The sequence below is a fragment of the Anomaloglossus baeobatrachus genome, chromosome 2 (genome assembly GCF_048569485.1).
Source record: "Anomaloglossus baeobatrachus isolate aAnoBae1 chromosome 2, aAnoBae1.hap1, whole genome shotgun sequence".
NCBI classification, from domain to species: domain Eukaryota; kingdom Metazoa; phylum Chordata; class Amphibia; order Anura; family Aromobatidae; genus Anomaloglossus; species Anomaloglossus baeobatrachus.
In genome coordinates this window covers 141,931,014-141,949,070 of record NC_134354.1, presented here as the reverse complement: position 1 = coordinate 141,949,070, position 18,057 = coordinate 141,931,014, and the positions used below count along the sequence as shown (strand labels likewise).

The following is an 18,057-nucleotide window of genomic DNA, read 5'->3' as shown; positions in this document are numbered from 1 at the left end:
GGGATAGAGGGATGGATGGAGGGATGGATGGAGGGATTGAAGGATGGATGGAGGGATAGAGGGATGGATGGAGGGATGGATGGATGGAGGGATGGATGTATGAATAGAGGGATGGATGGAGGGATAGAGGGATAGATGGAGGGATGGAGGGAGGGATGAAGGGAGGGATGAAGGGAGGGATGAATGGATGGAGGGATGGATGGATGGAAGGATGGATGGATAGAAGGATGGATGGAGGGATAGAGGGAGGGATGGATGGAGGGAGGGATGGAGGGATGGATGAATGGATGGAGGGATGGATGGAGGGATGGATGGATGGAAGGATAGATGGATGGATAGAAGGATGGATGGAGAGATAGAGGGATGGATGGAGGAATGGATGGATGGAGGGATGAATGGATGGATAGAGGGATGGATGGAGGGATAGAGGGATAGATGGAGGGATGGAGGGAGGGATGAAGGGAGGGATGAATGGATGGAGAGATGGAGGGAGGGATGGATGGAGGGAGGGATGAATGGATGGAGGGAGGGATGGATGGATGGATGGATGGGAGGGCAAACACCGGCACCACCACACTCATCACCGCACACACGCAGGCATTACCGCATGCATCATCACCGCACAAACACCGGCACTATCGCCCAAATCATCACCGCACACGCAGGCATTACCTCAGTGACGTCCCCGCTGACAGTACGGCTCACTTCAGTTGCTGCTGCATGGATCTGACACAGAGCGCTCGTGTTCTACTGCCGCTCCTGTCAGCTTCATGTAGCAGAGCTGATAGCGTTGTGGGACCTCTGTGGATTACGTCATACCTGGAAGGGTATTTGGGGATTTTAATAAAATGGTGAAAGATGGTGCTTTTTTGTCTTTTATTCCAAATAAAGGATTTTTCGTTGTGTGTGTTTATTTACTTTCACTTACACGTTAATCATGGAAGGTATCTCGGGGAGACGCCTGCCGTGATTAACCTAACCTTATTACCCCGATTGCCACCGCACCAGGGCAATTCGGGATGAGCCGGGTAGAGTCCTGGGACTGTCGCATCTAATGGAATTCCAGGCGGCTGCTAGCTGATATTGTTAGGGTGGTGGGCTCCCCATAACGTGGCGCTCCCCATCCTGACAATACCAGCCTCCAGCCATGTGGCTTTATCCTGGCTGGTATCAAAATTGGGGGGAAGTGAAGGGTTTTTTTTTATTTATTTATTTATTTTACTGCACGATATAGACCCGCCAGCCGGCGGCTGTGATTGGTTGCAGTGAGACAGCTGTCACTCATCGTGGGGGCGTGTCTGACTGCAACCAATCATGGGCGCGGGCGGGGAAAGCAGGGAATAACAGATTGAATAATGAGCGGCAGAAATTTTCAAAAAGAGGAAAAGCCGCCGGAGCTTTGTGACAGCCGTGCAGCACCGCGCCCGTGATTGGTGAGTAGGAAAAAGAGAGGGATTGTGCTGGGGACGCAGGATGCATGCAGATATGCAATGTGTGCACATAGCCTTACTGTGAAAAGCCACGCTTTTGCTGATCAAACCGTTATCGACTGGTAACTCGAACTGCCAAACTTGAAGCAAATCGTTCAAGTTCGTTGAACGACTCGAACACCGCCCAAAATCACTCGAATTTGAAATTGGTGAACGGTTCGAATCGAACATCGCTCATCTCTAGTCTTCATAAATAAAATAAATAACTTTCACCATTATGCACAGTGATAAATAACCACTGCTTGCCCGTTGGTGGTCGTTTAATACTCTGCTTACTCCAGCCGATCACGCCTCAGATGTGCACTGAATAAGTAGTAATGGATAATTTAGTACACATAGTAAAAATCTCAGTAATGTAAACATCTGTCTCAAATGAATTCAGATTTAACCAATCAGTTGAGAATTTTAAAAATTAATGATCAGTCCAGGTAGAGGAAGAAGCACATTTCTCTAATATGATATATTACAAAGTTTCTTATTTTCACATATACTATTGATTTTTTTTAAATAAAAAAGTAAAACAATGGTTAATCATTAAGTAAGAAAAAAATGGATCACCGAAGGTGGACAACTCTCCCCGAAGGGGGACAAAAAACAGATCCCCGAAAGTGGACAACCCTTTCACAACCTTGCATGTACTTGTATGTACTAGGTCGTACATCTTGCATTGCATCTATCCCTGCACATGTTGGCTGATCTGATTCACCCCTGGCTGTTAACCAGTTAAATCCTGCTGTCAATCTCTGAGTGTGCCATTCTCCACTCCCATCGGTGCACCCATCATGTCATTGCAGAGAGATAATGTGTTGTCATGACATATGGGGGGTCAACTGCTGACGCCTGTGACTATCATGATGCTCTTCCTGTAAAAAGTATACAATACATTCCAGTGTACACATATGATCGGGGAGCCATGTGTCAGACACGCACTGATCTGATATTGATGACCTAACTTAAGGAGAACCTGTCACCAGGTTTTAAAAATATAAACTATTATGTAGTAATCCTGAAGGATAAATATTTTTCATAAAAAATATATTGTTTTCAAAAAGGTGAGGTAGTAGAACAACAGCAATGTAATAAGTAATAATACTGAGTGTATGATTTATGGTAACAGTTTAAAGTAGCGTCTTATAATCCCCTGCTGCTAAAGCTGATGTTTATACAGACAGAAATAACATTTTTACTTAAGTGTACAAATATGGGCTGTATTTTTTTGTTGATAACATTACTCATCTGTGAAAAATGATGTGAGCTACCTGAGAATTCAGATGCAAAATCAATATACACAGTAGGATGTCCTTTTGATTCCTCCATGAATGCAAGACAGACTTCATTCATTTTCTGAGAAGGGTGGAGGACTAGCATTTACCTAGATTCAGCAAAATAATCCATTAGAACCAAAATATTTTGAGTTTGGTTAAATTTTGCAGTTATGTGCCATATGCAAATGAACTGATAATGATATTATTCTACTTTACGCACTTTTCCATGCAAAAATTAAGGGCACCATGTTAATTTCTATTGTGGATTGGTCACACTTTTGATGCTAATGACACGCCCTCACCAGGGCCTTAGGGTACTCGGAATTGGGCCGGACTAGTCCGCGGACATCAGCAGTGGCGGGGGTCCGGCTCCATGACCCTGGCGGTGTCTTTATAATAAAGGGGGATTATGATGGGAGTTGTAATTTTTATTAAATAAAGTACATGACGCAACTTGCGGTGTGCAGCTATGAGAGGGAGCCGCCGCTCCGTAATCTCTCACAGCTGGGACTGTTTGTATTGAGCAGCTCGGATGTTATGGCCTTCCACAGGTAGAGCTAAGCCCCAGGGAAGAATGATGATGGTTGTAGTATAGTGAAAGTTGGTGATGCAGAGGTGCGGGAAGAAATCAAACAACATAGGGACTGCGGTTCAACTTGTACTTTACTCACTGGTTCTGTGGTACCACCACCCATCTGGTGCTGATCTTTGCCACTCTGGGCCTTAGGTGATCCTGTGTTCCTTTCATCCCGGTGCTGGTGTTGTGACCTGGTGGGCTCTTTCTCCATACACTCTTCTGTAATTGGCGGGTCCCCATGGCGTGAAGCATTTTGGGGTCCCCTCCAGGTCTCACAGTCCTGGCTCATATGGCAGGCAGCTTGAACCTCTCAATGGATTGGACCTCTGTCCCAGTTCCCGGGTTCCCTCTTTGATGCTGTGCACCGGACACTAAAGTCGGTGAGGAACCTTGATGATTTCCTCACCTGGCAGATTTAACAGGTGAGCTTAAAGCGTCTTCCTGTACTAGGTCTCTGCCCCCGACCTGTGCTCGGTCCTGTGAGTACTGACACCATACTCTCCCCAGCAACCATACTCCTTTTGACCCACCAATGTCTCTCCTCGTGTTTCTCACTGGACCTGAGTCTCCTCACACCCTCCCTGACTCAATGTCAACTCCTGACTGACTTTCAAATGTCCTTGTCAACTGTCAACTATCCAGACTAGCCCCTCACCTTCCCGGGTTTCTGACAAGCAGGATTGGATAAGTCCCCACCAATAGGTGACCATCCATCAAATCCGTCTCTAGCCTGTTACCCAGTCTGGAAAAAAGGCAATGAAATGTGTGTGTTTTAAATGGTGTTGTTTGCTGTTTACCGGCACTGGTCTCCCAGAAAATCTGGATATGTACTGCACCTTTAACTGAATACAGTACCCTGTGGCACCTGACGCCTCATGCCACCACATTAACGTTTGCTTTCCAGTTGAACTGGGGATGCAAAAATCTTTAACAACCCAAATGTTAGGCATTTTCCAGTGGGTTAAACACAGAATAACTTCGAAATCTGCAAGTGGAGACAATTAAATAATGAAAAATGTATTGTAAATATAGAGAAATCAGTGTATGCACTTTTTGCCACTCATTGACAGCACAAGCCCATTTCCTCACCAGTTTTTGTATCATGGTCTCTAACATTAACATTAACATTTTTGGAAAAACTGACCACTGGCACAGAAGTGCCATGTATCAGATGTTTGGTTACTTTCTACAAGTGAAACCACTCAAAAATAAGCACCAAAATGTACACGACGGTGTAGATTTCCTTGCATCTTTTCCAGAATTGCTGTGGAATTTTTTTGCAGCAATTCCGAAATATGCAAAGATAGTCTAACTTGTATTTTCTCCCAATTAAAAAAGTATAGATTTTGCAAAATACTATAACTAATTTTTAGACCTCGCATGTGCCAAATTTATCACTGCAGCTCATGCCTACTGTTATGAACCTGTCATCAGGATTATGCATACTAAACTAAAGGTGTGCCCATAATGGTACTGTTAAGCTATGTTCACACTAGAAAAATGATTTTTCTTAAGAAATTTCTTAAGAAATTTCTTGAGAGTGAAGGATTAGCGCACCTGCGTTAAAAACGCACCAATAACGCAGGTGCGTTTTCGGTGCGTTTTTTGGTGCATTTTTCATGCGTTTTTGGTGCGTTTTTCATGCGTTTTTGGTGCGTTTTCTTTCATGTTGGTCCCTGCATTTTTTAATGCCTTTACAGCATTAAAGCACATTGAAAATAAAATAGATAGATAGATAGATAGATAGATAGAGATATTTAGGGGAATAGATAGAGTATAGAGGGATAGATATAGATAATAGATAGAGGGATATAGATAGATAATAGATATTTAGGGGTATAGATAGATAGATAAGATTGATAGAGGGATAGATAGATAGACAGATAGATGATAGATCGACAGAAGGATAGATAATATAGAAAGATAGACAGATAATATAGAAAGATAGATAATAGATAGATAGATATAGATAGATAGATATAGATAGATAATAGATAGATATTTAGGGGTATAGATAGATAGATAGATAATATAGATAGATAGATAGATAGATAGATAGATAGATAGATAGGATAATAGAGGGATAGATAGATAGATAGATAGATAGATAGATAGATAGATAGATAGATAGATAGATAATATAGATAGATAGATAGATAGATAGATAGATAGATAGATAGATAGATAGGATAATAGAGGCATAGATAGATAGATAGATAGATAGATAGATAGATAGAGAGAGATAGATAGATAGATAGATAGATAGATATATAGATAGAGGGATAGATAGATAGAGGGATAGATAGATAGATAGATAGATAATATAGATAGATAGATAGATAGGATAATAGATAGATAGATAGATAGATAGAGGGATAGAGGGATAGATAGATAGATAGATAGATAGATGGATAGAGGGATAGATGGATAGAGGGATAGATAGATAGAGGAATAGATAGATAATATAGATAGATAGAGGGATAGATAGATAGATAGATAGAGGGATAGATGGATAGATAGATAGAGGGATAGATAGATAGAGGGATAGATAGACAGAGGGATAGATAGATAATATAGATAGATAGAGGGATAGATAGATAGATAGATAGATAGATAGATAGATAGATAGATAGATAGATAGATAGATAGATAGATAGAGGGATAGATAGAGGGATAGATGCATAGATAGATAGAGGGATAGATAGATAGAGGGATAGATAGATAATATAGATAGATAGAGGGATAGATAGATAGATAGATAGAGGGATAGATAGATGGATAGATAGATAGAGGGATAGATAGATAGATAGAGGGATAGATAGAGGGATAGATAGAGGGATAGATAGATAGATAGATAGAGGGATAGATGGATAGATAGATAGAGGGATAGATAGATAGAGGGATAGATAGATAGAGGGATAGATAGAGGGATAGATAGAGGGATAGATAGATAGATAGAGGGAGGGATAGATAGATAGAGGGATAGAGGGATAGATGGATAGATAGATAGATAGATAATAGATAGAGGGATAGATAGATAATATAGATAGATAGAGGGATAGCTAGAGGGATAGATAGATAATAGATACATAGATAGATAAGGGCTAGATAGAGGGATAGATAGATAGATAGATAGATAGATAGAGGGATAGATAGATAGATATATAGAATGATAGATAGATAGATAGATAGAATGATAGATAGAGGGATAGATAGATAGATAGATAGATAGATAGATAGAGGGATAGATAGATAGATAGATAGATAGAGGGATAGATAGATAGAATGATAGATAGATAGATAGATAGATAGATAGATAGATAGATAGATAGAATGATAGATAGATAGATAGATAGATAGATAGATAGAGGGATAGATAGATAGATAGATAGATAGATAGATAGATAGATAGATAGATAGATAGAGGGATAGATAGATAGAATGATAGATAGATAGATAGATAGATAGATAGAATGATAGATAGATAGATAGATAGATAGATAGATAGATAGATAGAATGATAGATAGAGGGATAGATAGATAGATAGATAGATAGATAGATATATAGAATGATAGATAGATAGATAGATAGATAGATAGATAGATAGATAGAATGATAGACAGAGGGATAGATAGATAGATAGAATGATAGATAGAGGGATAGATAGAGGGATGGATAGATAGATAAAGGGATAGATATTCCAGCTTTATTGATGTTTCCCCCCCACACACACACTGCACTTCTCATGGCCGGTAATGTGTTCACATCAGCGGCCGTGAGAAATGTCCTGTAGTTCCCCGCAGCCACGCTCAGGAGCCGGATTCAGCAGTCGCTCACTGACCCGTGGAGAGCTGTCACACGCGGCTGGAGCAGGGCTGGAAGTGCCGGGGGACATCGCTGTGGATTACGTCGGAGCTGTGTTTGGGAGGGGTTAATACAGTGGAGAAACAGGGGCTTTTTGTCTTTTATTCAAAATAAAGGATTTTTCGGTGTGTGAGTGTTTCTTTACTTTCACTTTCAGATTAGTGACGGCGTGTCATAGACGCTGCCATCACTAATCTTGGACTTAGTGGCAGCTATTAGTTGCCGTTAACTCCATATTACCTGGATTGCCCCCCGCATCACGGCATCTGGAGGAGCTGGTAACACGCCGGGATTGTCGCATAATGGATGCGACAGTCCCGGGGCAGCTGCGGCTGGTATTCTCAGCTGCGGGAGGGGGAGGGGGCATTAACCCTGTCCCTCGCTCTCCCCAGCCTGAGAATACCGGGCCGCCACTGTGTGCTTACCCGGCTGGACGGTAAAAATACGGCGGAGCCCACGCTTTTTTTTTCTCTTCTCCTTCCACTTCCTGTCCTAGTGACATCACTTCCCTGCAAAACGCAGTGCAGGGAAGTACACAATGTCCCGAAAATGCAAAATAACGCGGGAATAACGCAGGTATAACGCAGGTATAACGCAGGAATAGCGCACATCACGCTACCTGCGTTATTCCTGCGCTATTTCATGATTACATTACAGTCAATGGAGAGAAATAACGCAGGTAGCTGCAGAAAAGAAGTGACATGCTCATTCTTTTTCTTAAGAAAATCTACTGAAAGAATTTTCTTAAGAAAAAAACGCAGTGTGTGCACAGCTAATTTTTTTCCCCATAGGTTTTGCTGGGGAATGTCTGCAGAAAGATTACAAGAATTTCTCAAGAAATTTCTGCAGCAAAAACGGACCAAAAACACAGGTAAAAAACGCAGTGTGTGAACATAGCTATAAACTGATTTAATACATGGATTCCCTGGCACTCAAGTAAAATGGCACCAGGAGGCCAATCTGCACATGCTCCGCAATTGGTGCTATTTTTTAGAAGCCCACTGTGAGAACAATCTTCTAGGATGGTACCAGCACACATTTAAATGAAACTCTTGGTGATTTTAGGTAAAATAGCAGCTATGGTGTCACATGCACTGTTTGAACTTTCGACTTGTCATTGAGCCAATGTCTAAGGTCTGGGTCATTCTTGCTTGGGAATTGTGCGAGATTCGGATCGCAATGCACGGACCGGCTGGCTTCTCTTCTGCCAGGAGTGGCTCCGCTGTATGCATTTCTATGATGCTGACCCGCTCCTGTCAGTAGAGACGCTGCTGGTCCAGGCAGTGCAATCCGATACTCGCACGAGTCACACGCAAGTGTGACCCCGGCCTTTATCTATGAATAAGCACTTGCACCACCACCATTTTCCTGAAGACTGTATTAAATGAGTATAACACCACCATTATGTGCATGCCTTCAGTTTTCTATGGATAACCCTGATTACAGATTCTCTTTAAGTCACATTTTCTCTTAGGGTTCTCTCACACCACCATATCACATGTCTGAGTGATATTTAATGTTTTACCAGAGAGCACTTGCTCCAATGTTATTCCATGCAGCAGTGCCGAACAGAATTCTTTTTCTGATTCAGCATAAGGAAAAAATCACTGCATGATGCAATTCGAGCATATCTCAGAGCATGTACACTGATACAAGTCTATGGGTGCATATGAACATCAGACTGCACTCGGATGTCATCCAAATGCAGTCCAATATATGCCGACACAGGCAATGGAGAAGATGGAAAAATTAAGCTCTCCATACTCTCCACACCTCTGATTTGATTCTCACATGCCAGAGACACCAAGAATGACACTTGGATCATGCTTGCAGCACAGTTGAGTGTAATTAGCATATAGCTGATTCTCTGGTAATGGACACTATATGGTAGTGTGACCCTAGCCTTAGGGTAGTTTCACACATCCACCTTTTCGCCGGTTTGACGGATTCAGCACACACCAGTACAGCGCATACAGTACCAAGGCAGCGCGACAAGCGCCGGTCACATGCTGTCATGTGACCGGAGCATGTGATTCGGAGGTTGTGGCTCTGCCATTATACTGTATACACTGTACTGGTGTACCGCCCCGCCCGCAGCAGCCGAGCTGCTCAGATCCAGACCTTCTGGTGGGTGGCTCGTTTGTCTCCGGACCCGGGGGTCTTGCGGTTGCCCCAATTGAAAAAGGGGGGTTTGTTTTGGGGATAGCTATATAGGTCCGTGACACCACCCGTGGTGTGCGGTAAGGTAACGTAGCACCGCCGCTGCCGGTTAAAGGATCCCGGGATGGTGGTGGGCAGCAAGGGGGTGATTTCCCTCCACAGGTAGGGTGTTGGTGTCCCGGGACCCCGGTGAGGTGGTGCAGGGAAGAGATGGCGACTGTCTGAGAGCTGTGCGCCCGGTTGGATCAGGGGATGTTGTTACTCACAGTTCGCTTTGCAAGAAAACTCACACAGAGTCAGGAATTTACCAGAAGCTGCCGGTGTCCATAGCCTTTGGTACACGGGGTGTTCAGATCCCACACCCAGTACAGCAAGGCCCTCTCTCTCTCTGTCCACTACGATAGGAAGCCTCCTCAACTCCTCATCTTGGAACGGGGGGGTCGATGCCGGTGGGCCACTACCCTGCCCTGGTCACCTCGGCTCCTTCCCACCACTCTACTTCTTCCAGCAATCCTGGAGCTCGCTTCCACCCCTCCACAGCAGCCGGGAGCTTCCACACCCCGGTCTGCTCTGTTCACTCTCCTCTCACACACGACTTCAACCCCTCCCCTGCTGCTCTGTTTAGCCTCTACACTGGGGGGAGGAGTGTGTCTGCAGAACTGTACCAGTGTGGTATCAGATTACCAAGGAGGATTAGATGTGTCTGTGACTTCCTGGTTTTGCCAGGGTGTCACACTGGCGTGCGCCGAATCTGGCAACCTGGCGAAAAGCCAGATGTGTGAAACTAGCCATAGTTAAGTCTTTTTGTCAAGTGAGAGGCACGCACACCAGGTTTTTTAGCTCAAATTATGTCAGGATTTTAGAGTTTTAGCTTTGCATTTATACTATTTCTCTATGTCTCTATAAAGCCGAAGTGTCAAGTATAAGAATCAATAAATGCCTTCAGCATTGTCAGAGCCCTTTACTTGTACCATGTTACAAGGCTCTTAATAAATACAACCTAGAAGTTGTTTAAAGCTCCAAAGAGAAACTCGTGTTCTCATAGATTCTTTTTAATAACCATCAATTTATTTCTATCTTTTTATGTGGCACTAACTTTATCTATAACTTCATAAAGACGCTGTCATGACATCTCATGCTGTCTATCTCTTTAAAGGTCTTAGGCCGGTGTCACACTTGTGAGTGCCTAGTGTGTATCTCGCGCGAGTTTCGCGGTGCATCAACCAGCACAGACTCATACTCTCCTCACAGGAGCGGGTTGGTTGCATGCATCTCTATGGAGCTGAGAAGCTCCTGTCCAGAGAGTGTGTGGCCGTGACAGGTGATGCAACGCGAGACGCGCGCGAGATACACGCGAGACACTCGCAAGTGTGACACCGGCCTTAGGTTGAGTTCACATGCCTTGTAATCATCCATTCATTCATAGAAATACAGTATTTGAGCTGAAGCATCATTTTGTACAGCACAAGTGATTGGAGTATATCAGGATCAAGTCTCCTTTAGAAAAACAAATAAAAAATGTAAACAATTTTCAAAAAATAAAAAAGCATAAAAGTTCAAATCATTCTTCTTCTGCCCCATTGACAATAAAACAATAATAGAAAAATAATAATATTTGGTATCACCATGTTCAAAAATGCCCGATCTGTCAAAATCTAAAATAAATTATTTTGATCATTAAACAGCATAATGGGGAAAAAAATTAAAAACTACAAAATTTTATGTTTTTTGACAGACTCAACATTGACATTGCAATGAAATGCAATAACAAGAGGTCAAAACATCGTATTTACCCAAAAATTGTATTTGTAAAAATGTCAACTTAAGATGCAAAAAATAAGCCCCCACTGAGCCCCAGCTCACAAAAAATGAGAATGTTATGGATCTCAGAAAATGGCAACAAAAGTACCATATTTTTTTTTACAAATTTCTATTTTTTTTTCCACCAATTAAATGGAAAAAAGCGCTACATGTTTGGTATCTATGATCTCGTACTGACCTGGGGAATCATACTGCCAGGTCATTTTTACCATATTGGGAACATGGTAAATAGAAAAAAACAGTTGTTGAATTGCATTTTTTTCCAATTTAACTAAATTTAGTTTTTTTTCCCATTATGCAGTACACTACATGGTAAAAATAATAGTTTAATTCAAAAGTGTAACTAGTCCTGCAAAAAACAAGCCCTCATATGGCAATATTAAAGGAAAAATGCAAAAAAATATGGTTCTTTGAAGAAGAGGAGTAAAAATGAAAATGGAAAACGCTTTGTGGGGAAAGTGTTAATTATTTCCTATAGACACGATGAATAACATGTGCATATTGTGTTATATCTAATGACGGGCTTAGTGGAATGCAGACATTCAGAGAATACATTAAACTGTATTCACACATAGGGTATGTGCTCTGCATGTTCTACTTGGACTTGCATGTGGATAATCTATAGTTGATTACAGTAACAAAAGATGAGATTTCCTAAATTTCATATTAAGGTTGGGAAAAAATACCCTGGAGCCAGGGAAAAATAGAAAGAGACAAACGCGGCGCCAATCTGAGTGTAGTGAGTTTTTTATATATAAAGGTGTTGAAATAGTCGAACTCTCACCTGGTTCAGAGGTTAGAAAGCCTGGAGTAATCCAAGAGGAGTTGATCCACTTTCCAATAGGATTATGGTGCAGTATGCAGCAATCGCACTGGATACTATAGAGGAGCTCTCCAGCAGGTCCACTTAGTGAAAGAAGTTCCAAAGGCAATTACCAGTCTTGCGGCGCTTCTACTACCAATGGTGGAACATATTGGATGATTTCTGGTCATATGACTGGACCAATATACAAATAGGTAAAGAGATATTTTATTTGTACATTAAAATATGGTTAATGATACAATGCGTTTCGGCTCAGATGTTTTATCCTTCAGCCTTCTTCAGGTATAATTGTGAGAAAAAAGATGTATACCGGCCGCCGCTTTAGGCAATTATGACGGATCCGGCAAAAGCCGGATACAACGCAAGGCCATCATGCACAATCCGGCGCTAATACAAATCAATGGGGATAAAACGGATCCGGCGCCGGATCCGTTTTACCCGTTTTTTTCCGGATTGTGCCTGATGGAAAAAAACTGATGTGTGAAATTAGCCTTAGTTTACACCACCTATTGTCTTTTCTGCCACAAATTTGCACCAAAACTTTGATGCAATTTTTTGAGACATGGTGTCAAAGGTAAAAATTGCCTCCTTCCCAGTAAAACATGATCCTTTTCAGCAATATCACGAGGACAAAGTAGTACACAAAGTGACTAAAACACATAATAAATATGTTTTAAGCAATTATGGATATATTATTGGGGTAAATTACACTAAAATTCTACCGTATTAGTCTTGATAATTAAGGCCTTTTATATTTATCTATATGCTCTATTCTGAGGATTGCATTTTTTAGTAAAGGGGTTGCCCAGGCTTGGGGTTAAATTCTGCAGATACTCCATGATGACTGCAGACTTGTGTATTCTCACGGTGTGCCCTGCACACTGTCAGGATTTTCCAGTGCTGGGAGTGGGTGGTCGTATGACCACAAGTATGCGATTGGCATTAGTGATGAGCGAGCATGCTTGTCACTACTCGGTACTCGCACGAGTATCGCTGTACTCGGGCTGCTCGGCGGGGACCGAGTAATCTCGCGATACTCGTGCTGTACTCGTGGTCTTCATTTCTGCATGTTGGCGCTCTTTTGAGAGCCAGCCCTCATGCAGGGATTGGCTGGCAGACCACTGCAATGCCACAGCCCTGTTAGTTGTGGAATTGCAGTGATTGGCCGGCCTGCACAGCGTGACCGAGCCTTTATATCGGCCGGCGCGCTGTGCTCTGCTCACAGCTATTCAGACAGTCAGTGTAGGGAGAGTGTCGCTGATTCAGGGAAAGCTTTGCGGCCCTTTATAGCTTTTTCAGTTGCAGGGCTGCAAACAGTGTGACCAAAAGTCCTTCTCAGGACTATTCTAGTTGTATACAGGCAGGCAGGGTATAGCCAGGTCGGAGTACAGTAGCAGAGTCCTTCTCAGGACTATTGTTGCTATATACAGGCAGGGTATAGCCAGGTCTGAATACAGGCTAGTGACCAAAAGAGTCCTTGTCAGGACTATTGTACCAGTATACAGGCAGGCAGGCAGGCAGGGTAGTGGTGACCGTATACCAGCCTTCATCATATCTGGGGCTGGTGTACACAGTGTAAAACAGTCCAGATAGTGTCTGACTTGTCTGTAATTGTCGCTCCCCAAAAAAACCTGTTAGGTTATTATTGCGTCCGTGCTTGGTTTTTAAAACCGCACGTGTGTGCCTGTTGGTGGCAGCGTACAGGTGCACTTGTGTGCAATTTCCACACACTTTGATATAACGCACAAGTAGTGAATATACACGTCAGCAGTGCACAGCATTGCAAAATGCGCAAGGGCATTGGCAAGGAACAAGGAAGTGGACGTGATGGTGGTGCAGGCAGAGGCCGAGGTCGTGGGCAAGCTCTAATTTCGCCACAACAAAGGGCCACATCTAGTCGCTCGCACGTCCTGTCCCAAATTCTTGGGGACCGCAGCAGTACACCGCTCTTGAACCAAGACCAGTGTCAACAGGTTGTTAGTTGGATAGCAGATAATGCTTCCAGTCAGATTGGCACCACCACAAACACTCTGTCTTCCACACGGTCAAGTGTCAGTAGCCGTGATACTGCACCGCACATTTCTGAACCTGATCCTCCTTCCTACCACCAGGCTGAGTACACGTCCTCCTCGGACATTAATGATCCCACACTTGGACACTCGGAAGAGCTGTTCACGTTTCCATTCACACATTCTGGCCTCTCACCAGCTCATATTGAAGTGGGTCATGAGGAGATCGTCTGTACAGATGGCCAAATATTTGAGCAGCCACGTTCTCACGAAGTTGGCAACGTGTCTCAACAAGTGGTGGACGATGATGAGACACAATTGTCAGCAAGTCAGGAGGAGGAGCAGGGTGCGGAAGAGGAAGACGACGTGGTGGATGATCCAGTAACTGACCCAACCTGGCAGGAGGATATGCAGAGCGAGGACAGCAGTGCACAGGGGGAGGGAGGCGTAGCATCACAACAGGCAGTAAGAAGCAGGGTGGTGGCCCCAGGCAGAAGTCAGGCAACCGTTCCCCGGAACAACACGACGACACAAGGTGCCTGTACAAATGTTAGGTCTTCCCGAGTCTGGCAGTTTTTTAAGTTGGATCCAGATGATTCAAAAAAGGCCATTTGCAACACCTGCTGTGCCAGCATCAGCAGGGGTACCAAAACTAGCAGCCTGACCACCACCAGCATGATCAGGCACATGTCAGCCAAGCACCCGACTTTGTGGGAAGTACAACAGAGTCGAGGAGCAGTGCTTGCTGATGTCACTGCTACGTCTTCGCTGGTTGTGCATGCGAGCCAATCCTATGTCCATGCTGCCTGCGAACAAGCCGCCTCCACTCCTGCACCTGCAGTTGCCTACGCAGAAAGAACACCATCATCAAGCACGTCCTTGTCCCAGCGCAGCGTTCAGTTATCCATTCAGCAAACCTTTGAACGCAGGCGCAAATACACTGCCAACACCCCACATGCCACAGTTCTAAATGCTAACATTTCGCGACTGCTTGCGCTGGAAATGTTGCCTTTTAGGCTGGTGGAGACTGAAGCATTCCGTGACCTGATGGCGGCAGCTGTCCCACGTTACTCGGTCCCCAGCCGCCACTATTTCTCCCGGTGTGCCGTCCCCGCGTTGCATAACCACGTGTCACAAAACATCACACGTGCCCTGAACAACGCTGTTTCACCCAAGGTCCACCTAGCCACAGACACGTGGACAAGTGCTTGTGGGCAAGGCCGCTACATCTCGTTGACGGCACACTGGGTTAATATTGTGGAAGCTGGGACCCAGTCTGAGCGAGGGACGGAACACGTCCTTCCCACACCAAGGTTTGCAGGCCCTACCTCAGTCAGTGTTTCACCCACACTCTACAGCTCCGGAATGTCATGCTCTTCAGCCTCCTCCTCCTCCTGCGCATCCTCATCTACTGTGCCCTCCACACCAGTCCCAAGCTGGAAGCACTGCAGCACTGCCTCGGCGAAGCGGCAACAGGCTGTGCTGAAGCTAATCTGCATAGGTGACAAACCCCACAATGCAGAAGAGCTGTGGACAGCTCTGAAACAGCAGGCAGATCACTGGCTCACACCTCTGAACCTAAAGCCAGGAAAGGTCGTGTGTGACAATGGCCGGAACCTGGTGGCGGCTTTGAGGCGAGGCCAGCTGACACATGTTCCATGCGTGGCCCATGTGCTCAACCTCGTGGTTCAGCGGTTTATAAAGTCATACCCAGAGCTGTCTGATCTGCTGGTAAAAGTTCGCCGCCTGTCTGCACATTTTCGAAAGTCACCTACTGCTTCAGCCGGCCTTGCCGGCTTTCAGCGCCGTTTGCATCTTCCGGCTCACAGACTGGTGTGTGATGTCCCCACGCGTTGGAATTCAACTCTGCACATGTTGGTCAGGATATGTGAGCAGAAGAGGGCAGTTGTTGAGTACCTGCATCACCTAAGCCGTCGGGAAATGGGTCAAACTCCACACATAACACCTGAGGAGTGGAGATGGATGTCAGACCTATGTACCATCCTCCAAAACTTTGAGGACTCCACCAAGATGGTGAGTGGTGATGACGCCATTATTAGCGTCACCATACCGCTACTCTGCCTTCTAAAACGGTCTCTGCTGAAAAACAAACATGATGCATTGCAGGCGGAGCGCGATGAGTTGCAGCAAGAAACAGTAGTGGGTGTGGGTGATAACACACAGCCCAGCCTCGTCTCATCACAACGTGCAGTGGAGGACTATGACGAGGAGGAGGATGAAGACATGGAGCAACTCTCCGGCCAAATTGAGGATATGACATGCACACCAGTCAAATCCTCGGTTCAGCGTGGCTGGCCAGAGGACAGGGTAGATGAGGAGGAGGAGGAGGAGGAGGAGGAGGAGGACAGCATGTTCAGTCATCTTGTTGGTCAGGCTACTGAAGTCCTGGCTGTTAAGAGTCTGGCGCACATGGCTGACTTTATGGTAAGCTGCCTGTCTCGTGACCCTCGCGTTAAGAACATCTTGGCCGACAATCATTACTGGTTGGTAACACTGTTAGACCCACGCTACAAGGAGAACTTTTTGTCTCTTATTCCCGTGGAGGAGAGGTCAACCAAAATGCAGCAGTTTCGGAAGGCCATACTCACGGAAGTAGGCAAAGCATTCCCCTCACAAAACGCTAGCGGCATAGGTCATGAATCAGTGGACAACCGAGGCGTACAGCCGAGAGAGGCACAAGTCCAATCCGCCAGAGGTAGGGGAACAGTCTTTAAGATGTGGGACAGTTTTCTCAGCCCCTCACGTACCACAGCCCCTGAGGTGCGGGGTAGTGCCACAAGAAATCCTAAGTTTGCCCAGATGCTGAAGGAGTACCTTGCAGATCGAACAACTGTACTCCGACATTCCTCTGTGCCTTACAATTATTGGGTATCCAAGCTGGACACGTGGCATGAATTGGCTCTCTACGCCTTGGAAGTCCTGGCCTGCCCTGCTGCTAGCGTTTTGTCAGAGCGTGTTTTTAGTGCCGCAGGTGGAATCATTACAGATAAACGCACCCGCCTGTCAACTGAAAATGCTGACAGGCTGACTCTGATCAAGATGAACAAGGGTTGGATTGGGCCAGACTTCACCACACCACCAGCAAATGAGAGCGGAATTTAAAGTTTGCCATGTACCTCCACTCACCCATGGGTACACACTTCTGGACTTTGGATAATCGCTGGACTGCTCCTCCTTCTCCTCATGCGCCACCATGATGATGACCGTTACAAATTGCAATACTTAGGCCTTTGTTTCAGGTATACCCCCAGTGGTAAATTTTTTCGCCCATTCTTTGCAGAATGGACATTACAACGACAGGAGACCCGCTCCTTTGCAATGGGAACAATGTTTTGAGGCCCTCATGCACGTCTCTACCCAGGGACAACGTGGAGCCTCCCAATTTTTGGCTGCCCTGCCTAAGGGCTATACTATAATACACCCACTTCCTTAAAATGGACACTTAAGGTTTTGAGGCCCTCATGCACGTCTCTACCCAGGGACAACATGGAGCCTCCCAATTTTTGGCTGCCCTGGCAAAGGGCTATACTGAAATAGACCCACTTCCTTACAATGGGCACTTCAGGTTTACAGGCCATCATGCACGTCTCTATCCAGGGACAATGTGGAGCCTCCCAATTTTTGGCTGCCCTGGCAAAGGGCTATACTGAAATAGACCCACTTCCTTACAATGGGCACTTCAGGTTTACAGGCCATCATGCACGTCTCTATCCAGGGACAATGTGGAGCCTCCCAATTTTTGGCTGCCCTGGCAAAGGGCTATACTGAAATAGACCCACTTCCTTACAATGGGCACTTCAGGTTTAAAGGCCATCATGCACGTCTCTATCCAGGGACAATGTGGAGCCTCCCAATTTTTGGCTGCCCTGGCAAAGGGCTATACTGAAATAGACCCACTTCCTTACAATGGGCACTTCAGGTTTAAAGGCCATCATGCACGTCTCTATCCAGGGACAATGTGGAGCCTCCCAATTTTTGGCTGCCCTGGCAAAGGGCTATACTGAAATAGACCCACTTCCTTACAAT

At 44.9% G+C, this 18,057-nt stretch overlaps 1 protein-coding gene across 2 annotated transcripts in view; it reads left to right on the top strand.

Annotated features, from left to right (window-relative positions):
* PTCHD1 (patched domain containing 1) overlaps positions 1-18,057 on the top strand; it is a 274,943-nt gene that overhangs the window by 157,112 nt on the left and 99,774 nt on the right. The window lies entirely within an intron of this gene.